This window comes from Cydia pomonella, chromosome 26 (assembly GCF_033807575.1).
Source record: "Cydia pomonella isolate Wapato2018A chromosome 26, ilCydPomo1, whole genome shotgun sequence".
NCBI lineage: Eukaryota > Metazoa > Arthropoda > Insecta > Lepidoptera > Tortricidae > Cydia > Cydia pomonella.
This window is the reverse complement of record NC_084728.1, coordinates 6,720,362-6,729,829: the sequence shown is the minus strand read 5'-3', so window position 1 is coordinate 6,729,829 and position 9,468 is coordinate 6,720,362.

The window sequence follows — 9,468 nt, the reverse complement described above, 5'->3', positions numbered from 1 at the left end:
TAGGGAGCGTGCATGAACTGTAGGAGGCAGCACAGGAGCCGTCAGATTTTTGGCGCGAGGCGTAAATGTGATGTTTATTGTTCCGATGTAGCCCACAAGATGGCAGAACCTACTATGCACAAGAAAACACGTGACGTGTAAATGTGCATGTTTATGGTTCCGATTCAGGCCACAAAATGGCAGACCCTCCAACGCGCACGGTCCCTATAATAGAAATAAAATGTATGTTTGAACACAATCAATTAGCCTCTTGGACTTGACCTCGATATAATTACGGTGGCTACCGCGTAGCGTAGTACAGTCGGCATTATTATATAGCTCGCATAAAACAAGCGTACGGCGTAGCGTAGCTGTAGCGGCGTAGCGTAACCGTAGCGGTGTAACCCTCGCAGCGTCATTTACACATTCAGTGCCAGCCGCGTGCTACGCGGTACGAGCGTAGCCGTTAACGTTGGAAAATACGTATACGTAGCGAAAACTGACTACGGACTGAGCGCCCCCCTGGCGGGTTGCTGGCAGTGAATGCGTTAACTTGTTAAAATGACTTATCAATTCATTTCAACGAATTGAGGTAGGTACATAAGTGTTTGGATTTTAACGCATACACTGGAAACGTTTTCCCGCTTTGTAGTGGAAAGCGACTACGAACAGAGCGCCCGCTGAGCGGGTTCCCGGAACTCAATGTGTTAATACACGGCCCGATTCGAACTCTAATATACATCAAATATTAGGTTTAGATACGATATAGATCGGATATGTCAGTATCAAAACGTTTCTTCAAACAAAAACGTCACTTTTGGCACTGACATATCTGTACCCATAGTGTAAATTTATTCGATGGCGTAACGTGACTTACGCGTTTGCGTTAAGTCTCATTTTGTATGGGATTTTGAGTTTCCAAAACGTTCCGCTTGACGCGCTGTTTCTAAATCCCAGACTTAACACAAACGCGTATGTCACGTCACGCTATCGAATAAATTTACAGGGCCTCTGATCCATATCATATTACCTAATGTTAAATATCAAAACAAGATTATAATTTCATAGTTTGAATGCAGCATCTATATATACACGCGATTGATGGTAAATAAAGATATAAAGCAAGATAAGAACATTAAATAACCACGCTACCCGCATCGGTTTATTAAAATGTCGACGGAATGTTTGAATAAATACAAGTATGTGGGGAAAAACCTTATTACATTATATTACACGTTTAGGGGATTGATGATACGCTCTTCACTGGCATCTCTTCTAGGTATACAGTGGCGTGCATTAAACATACCTCGCCGCACAAATTTGGACTTTTTGTAAATTTTGGGGTCAGGTAATAGACGTGATTTATCTCAGTAATTACAAAACTCATGAAAGTATTGTTTGGTGAACTGAACCCGTAGTGTAAATTTATTCGATAGCGTGACGTGACGTACGCGTTGGCGTTAAGTCTCATTTTGTATGTGATTTAGAAACAGCGCGCCAAGCAGGACGTTTTGGAAACTCAAAATCCAATACAAAATGAGACCTAACATAAACGCGTACGTCACGTCACGCTATCGAATAAATTTACACTAGGGGTACTGGTGACTCATGGCATCGATTAATTTCTGTAGTTGCCGTTAGACCATTGTATAGCTTTTATAACAGAGGAAAGTAACAAAGATAGGTACCTCTTTTCAAAACAAACATTTTCGTACAGACAAATGGCATCGATTCAAGCATTTAATGTTCCATGTAGATAATTCTAAACACACACTTCAGTTCAGTACCCCTAGTGTAAATTTAGTCGATAGCGAAACGTGACGTACGCGTTTGCGTTAACTCTCATTTTGTATGGGTTTTTGAACAGCGCGCCAAGCGGGACGTTTTGGAAAGTCAAAAATCTCATACAAAATGACACTTAACGCAAACGCGTACGTCACGTTTCGCTGTCGAAAATATTTACACTAGGGGTACTGTAGTTGTGATTTTTCGATTATTTCTTGTTTTTTTGACTTTAAACGGTAAAACCTATTTTGCGGCATACGACCTTATAGAAAAAGCTAGCGCAAAAGCAAATTAATTACGTGCGAAGTATTGGGATGAGCGCGGGTTTCGGAAAGCAAGCAAGCGCCACATTTTGGAAATAAATAATAATAAATAAATAATAAATTTTTAGACATTATTGTTTAACGATGCGACCTTTCGGAAGTAGCGAATTAAAAAATATATATAAATTATTTGCTACTCCGTCAAGTGGACAAAAACTAACGCAATTAATGACCCTATCTTATAGATGACAAGGAGAGTGACAGAAATGACCGAATGGGATGGTCTTATGGATCTTTCGTCTGTTGATGCATCGCACTCTATGAATAATATAATAATAACCAATGCTTATAATTTACGGAGGATCGTAGATAATTTTATAAATTAGACACGACATGAGAAAATAAAACGCAAACAAATAAATCTACAGAATATAATCCTAAATAAATCAACAGTATACATTTCAGAGCGGCCACAAGTGTCTCCCATTAGCTCGCTATCGCGGCTTTGTACACAGTATCAAATTATACCATCTCAAAGGCTAATGACTCTGTAACTGTATACTTACCTCATACAAGCTTCATATTAACCGCACTAGGCTGTGGTAACCTTGTTATGATTCGTATTTACTTTTCCAACAAAATTCGGGATTCACTATCTACTTGATAAATAATTCAATGAATTTCCAGTGTGTATCTGTTTAAATTCGGTTTACGTTCCTAATGCCTACCTACATATTTGTAATTGATTAACCTTTGTTTTTAGAAATCATTTTGCATGTTTTCAAAAACGTTTTTTTTTCTAGAGTTTGAATGTCGTGGATTCAATCCACGATTTTTGCCCACCACCATGGAATATTCATTGCGCCATTTTTAAAACTTTTTTTGTCAGGTGATTCTCAGTCTTGCTTTTGCGTCTACTTAAACGTTTAAAAAAAATGTTAGGGTAAAATTTTCTGTTTCCGGAAAATTGAGAAGTTGCCGAAAGCATTTGAAAACAAGAACAGATGATGAAAGATGAAATTAAGAAGGGTGCTTTTTGTAAACCATATTTAATAAGAATGGGAATGGGTGAGAGCCAACTGATGAGAAGTTGAGAACCAACCACAAGAGTTTTTTTTACTAAAACTTAAAAGACAGTACCTACCTATAGGCACTGCTCTGTTTTAACATTGTTTATATTTCATGTTTTTTAATCAGTATTTGTTTTATAACGATTGTAACTCATTAAAACTAGCTATCTAACTAAAGAGTGATTGTGCCAATATGGTCTGAATAGATGTAAAAGAAAAAAAAAAGTATTTTTACAAAATAAAAACTTTTAGATATAAGAGTGGATGTCTAGATTCTCTTCTAGATACTTAGAACTGTGTATTACAATTAAATGTATGTCTGTATGTTATAACATAGTCTAGTAATATGATAATGGAGCAAATTCACTACCACGATGTTTTCGAAAACTGGGCTATACCTAATCAGGAACTTCAGTATTTGAAGTTCGTCTATTTCCATCTCTATCGCTCTTGCAACAATAGAAAAAGACGAATATCGAAAATTAAAGTTCGTGATAGGCTCCTTGTCATAGCAACAAGAGATAATTTACACTGGCATACTTAAGGCGCGTTATCGCGTTAGATCGTGATTAATTAAGGGGCCTACTGATTACCAGTTCGCCGGACGATATCGGCCTGTCAGTTATTCCCGAAAGCTGACAATCGCGAATATCTGACAAGCCGATAACCAGTGTCGGCAGGTAATCAGTGGTCCTTTACGGTAAGTACAATTAAGTTTTATTTGGAAGTTCCGTTTTATCAACAACTGTTTTAATAATGTTGTCACAAAACTTTTGAATCGTCTACTGCTGATATTCGATTTCAATACCAAAGAGAGAGTTTAGGCAATTAAATAATGTACAATTAGGTATGTAGTTATAGTTACCTTCTAAGTATTGTTGTAATTACATAAAAATCAGAGGATTAAGCTGCGCTTTCAAATTACTTTTAGAAATTCAAACTTTGTTTTTCATATTCATAACAGTAACATATCAATAAAGGCTTCAACAGATGTTGCAACAAATGGCATGCGATTTGAGATAATTGCTGGCTCAGTGAGAGCAGTGAATTCTATCGATTATGCCAAATGCCTCAATGTATTCTAAATCCCGTTCAATTATCAATGACGCTTGGAGAGACCATTACGATTCCTACGCGTAGTGTGTTAAACCTCATCTTAATTACCGAATTTTTCCTATTGCATCTCTTTTATTAGTACACCTCTAGGTAAATAAAAGAGTTATTAGCTACATTAGTATTTGCGCAAATACGGTGAAGGAAATTTGATAGGGTTGTATTGATGTTAAGTACTTCCCCTCAACATAAAGAATAACCGAAGTACCGTTGACACTGGTAACCATTATATACTTTACTGCAACGGCATAAGGTTTACCAATGGACCGTTAAGATTATTGCTGTCTGTACGAAAAGCCGGAGGACATTATTACAACTCACGTACTGTAAGCCATAAACATTTTATTATCTTTTTATTTGAACCGGGACCCCGATTCAGATGTAACAATTTATTACGGTTTTGATCTCATTTTGATATGGCCATCAATTCAATTCAATTTATTTATTTGCCAGTACAAAACACAACTTAATGATAGGTGTACCTGTACAGTACGTGGACCCTGACTGGGCACAGCAAAAACCTTAGGTACTACATACAACTAATTTTAATCTAATGGTAAATATGACTAGTAAAATATAATGAGAATTATTTCACATTTTCATAAACATTCCATAAAAGTATTTCATAAAAATAATTTTATCGAAAAACGATAAAAAATGATATTATGGCCATTAATTAAACTAACATAAAAATATTATAAAAATCCTTATTAATAAAAACCCTTGAAGATAGCTCGCGCTGATCGGTGTATATATGCGAAATAAAATGAAAGGCGTGGGTGAGATGCGAGTCAGTCACCAAGACGATCATTAAGGTCATATCAAAACCAGTTGAAACCCAAAACAAATTGTGAAATTGGAATCGACCTCCCGACTCGTTGCTGGAAAACGATACTGGTTGTATCTAAAGTTATATTGCAAATGAAGCTTCAATATACCATGTTTACGATCGAAAAAATGTGAATCGTTTGTAAAGGATGATCGTGTAACTATTTTATTTTTATGAAAACAACTATTTTTAAACTATAACACTACTACAACTACTACAACTATCTTTTGTAATAAAGTATATTTGTATTGTATTGTATTGTATTTTTAATAGGTAACATAAATGATAGTGTTGATGTATTTATGAAAGTTTTTATTGAAAGTGATGTAAGTTCCTAATTGCAGTACTTCGATTGAAGTTTTTCGCATTGGAATCTGTTTCGCGACACAAATTATGTTTGATATTTCTTAATGGATTGGCTTGGTCTCTACAAACCTCAACGACATCGCATGCGCATCGCATTTTTGATACATTCCTTCGGTCAATTGGATTCGTTGCACATCTGTAGTCGGAAATTTATTGATGATCGCATGCAATTATATTTATAGAACCTATGTGATGGGCGAGGATTTCCACGGCATACGTATATCTTTATTCGTAATTCTATCTATACTGCGGTCAGACTCAACTTCATCCAACTTTTCATACATTTAGTATGGTTTGACGGAGTTTAGACGCAGGCACAAATTTGGAGAATGACCCAACTTGAAGTACTTACATATTTTTTTCAATTGCAAAGCTCATTGGCAAAAATATTTCACCGACGATTTTTTGATCAGCAACGAAACTAGTTTATTTTTAAAGATCTCGATGTTAGATTACTCTAGCATAGATAGTTGTGATAACGTAATCGATCAAAAATTCGACGGTTCTATTAAACTAAGCATATGGAAGTACATTTTGATAGCTCTTAAAGAAATCATATCCGTTAAGTTATAATTTAGGTACTTGAATAAATTATATCGGTACCTATATGACATTTAAATAGAGTCAGACCAAGACAGGACTGTAACAATTTTGATAGCACACGCAGTGCAAGTGTTATTTTAAACTAGCTGTTGCCCACGACTTCGTACGCGTGGATTTGTATGGTGGTTGGATTTGTGTGTACATGAGCATAGAACATTATGCAGCAAAACGTAGCAGTAGGGACGGTTAATCACTTGTTAATAATTATACAACGCATGAGATTTGTCTGACACAACACAACCTACGAAGTTTCAAGCCCTTAAGTGAAAAAAATTCTTCTCGATATAATTCATCTCAATCCCTTAAGAAGGCTTTCAAGTCCACTATTCCAATAGAATGGAAACTTTAAACCCTTTTTCACCAATTTAGGAGATTAATACAAACTTTCAATGAACGCCACGTTAACTCCCTTGGGGAATTTATTTCTAAAAACGCTGAAATCACTTTTCTTGTTTCCTATTATTGTGTCTTTTACGACATTTTAAGATCACTATTTACAAAAATAATTGTGCCCGATGCAAACTTACAACCCTTTTTTCACTAACTTAGGGAATGAATTTCCAAAAAAGGTGATATGTATCAGTTTTCGTCTATTTGATTATAGAGGTAATGCCCGTTTACCAAGTTTCAAGTTCCTAGCTTAAAAGAAAACTCGTACCACATATAAACTTCTATCCCTTTTTTAAACCCCATAGGGGTTGAGTTATCAAGAACGTTAAATTGACTTTTAAAATCTTACATTATGTTATTCTATGAAGTTTTAAAGCATTTGTAATGGATTCAAACTTTCAACCCCTAATTAACCCTTCTAGGAAAAGAATTTTTAAAGACACTGAAATAGTTTTTTTTTATTCTAATAATATGCCCATATACAAAGTTTCAAGTCCCGCACTCAAAAAATTTTTTGACTTCTATACAAACTTTCAACCCCTTTTTCACTACCTTGGGAGATGAATTATCAAAAACGCTGAAATGAGTTTTTCTTCTATTTTAATAAAATACCTTTTTACAAAGTTTCAAGTTTCTAGCTCAAAATAAAACTTAAGCCGCATACAAACCTTCATCCCTTTTTTAACCCCCCTTAGGGGTTGAATTTGCAAAAACGTTGAAATAACTTTTAATTGTAATCGGCTATTATGCCTTTATAAGAAGTTTTAAAACATTAGTAATGGATTCAAACTTTGAACCACTTTTAAACCCCTTTAGGGGATGAATTTTTAAAACGCTGAAATTACTTTTCTTGTTTTTTAATAATATGCCTACGTACAAAGTTTCAAATCCCGCACTCACAAAAATGTTTGATCTCCATACAATCTTTCAACCCCTTTTTCACCACTTTAGGGGATGAATTTTCAAAAACGCTGAAATTAGTTTTCTTTTATTTAAATAAAATACCTTTTTAAAACGTATCAACTTCCTCGCTTAAAATAAAACTTGAACCCCATACAAACTTTCATCCCCATTTTAACCCCCTTAGGGGTTGAATTTCTCAAAATCGCTTGCTCTTGTACACTTTATAAATGCAACCTAGTGTGTAAATTTCAACTTTCTAGCATTTGTAGTTTCGGCTCTGCGTTGATGAGTCAGGACACGTGCATTTATATATATATATATATATATATAGATGTCAAACTTCTATGAAATTATGACGTAAAAATAACACTTGCTATCAAAATCGTTGCAGACTTATTTGGTCTAGCTCTAGATGCTTTTATTTCTTCCACGGCGTACCTAGTTCAAATATAAATATGTTTGAAAGTGGATTAGGTAGTCAGTTGGAAAAAGGAGTAGAAAATGTTTGCCGACTACCTAGTCTACCGACTACTTAACTCCTTTCCTATTTAAAGATAAGGTGCGCTAAAAAAAAGTAAAAAAAAAAAAACAATTATCTCCCAATAACAGAGGTATCAAAATGTAGCCCTAGACTTTGATAGGTAGATATGAAGATAAGATATGCTATAGTCAAATTTTATAGTCAGACTTATGATGTAGTTTAATCATAGGTACGTTTTGTAACAGTAATTTATAACGCATATTTTATACCTACTCTGTAGCTGTAAGAAAAAGGGACTTATGATACTATACAGCCTTTTATAATCAGTTCCTATTCTATTTCTACTGTATTATATTCACCATATGTTTTTTTCTTGCAATAACGAGTCAATTGTATTGCATACTATTTATCTTTATAAATATAGAATTATTTTTAGGTTCGCTTGAGATATTATAAGATATTAATTATGTTGCTATAGTTGGTCAAACCAATTTGTCAGTAAATAAGAACAAAAAAAACTATACTCATCCTTTTCTTTTGGATGCTAGTACTAGTGTAAGACAAAGATAGTATGACTCCCTCTGTCTATGTTTGAAATGAGATAGCCCTTTGACAAACTTATAATTTGTGTACTTTTTCTTTGTTATACCTACCTACCAAAACTACTTATAAATTGTATTGCATACTATTCTATATATCTGTATCTTTATAAATATATAATATTTTTTATTTTGAATTGAGATATTATAAGATATTAATTATGTTGCTAATTTGAGTACTTTTTCTTTTTTATACCTACCTACTTAAAGGGCTTTTCCTATTTTGTAATTTGGTACTAAACTCATAACTATACTTCATCAATATTTATATTACAGTAGGTATGAATTTAAATATTTGTCGACTGTGTCGTGTTGTATTGAATGAAAATATTGATTCCACCATATTCTGTTTGTTAAAATGTTGTTCTTTCCTTTTATACTTTTGTAAATATGATAACTGCCGATAAAATTTATGTGTACTTGTCTTCGTAGCATTATAACAGAATGTACTAAGTACTATTATTATGTTTAGTGGAAATTGTGTTAGATTCTATGTTATTCGGTGTTTTGTAGCCGATAGCATTATACACGTGTCTGATGAATATTTGCGTTTAAATAAAAATTATTGTGGTGTAATGAGTATTTTCATTTTCCATTCGTAAAATAAATGCCTATAAATACTTATAAATATGTTTTTAGAGGCAATCCTTCTATGCTGACAGTACTTTTTTACAATTATCAAATATCATATCTATTACATTGGTGACTATTAAATCACAAAGTAATTATCGCATTTCACGCTTACATGGTTTAAATTTGCCGCCTTAATTAATGAGGAAAATGCTTCTCCAAGCCATACATATCAAAATTAGGCCTTAATTGCAGTAAAAGAGAAAGATGCCCGCAATTTGCGAACTTCAGTTATTTAACTGCCCTCTGATCTAGTAATTTCTGAAATCAACTAATTTTTCATAGTCGTTTTTATTATAAACTTTTACAGACCCACAAAACCTTTTTTTTAAGTTATAATTAAGTCTACTGAAACGCTATCCCAAAATATTTCTTATCTGTGCCCATAAAAACTGCGCAACGTTCTACGCATAAATCGACGCCACTATTCGGAAACAATTTATTTTTGTAATAGTTT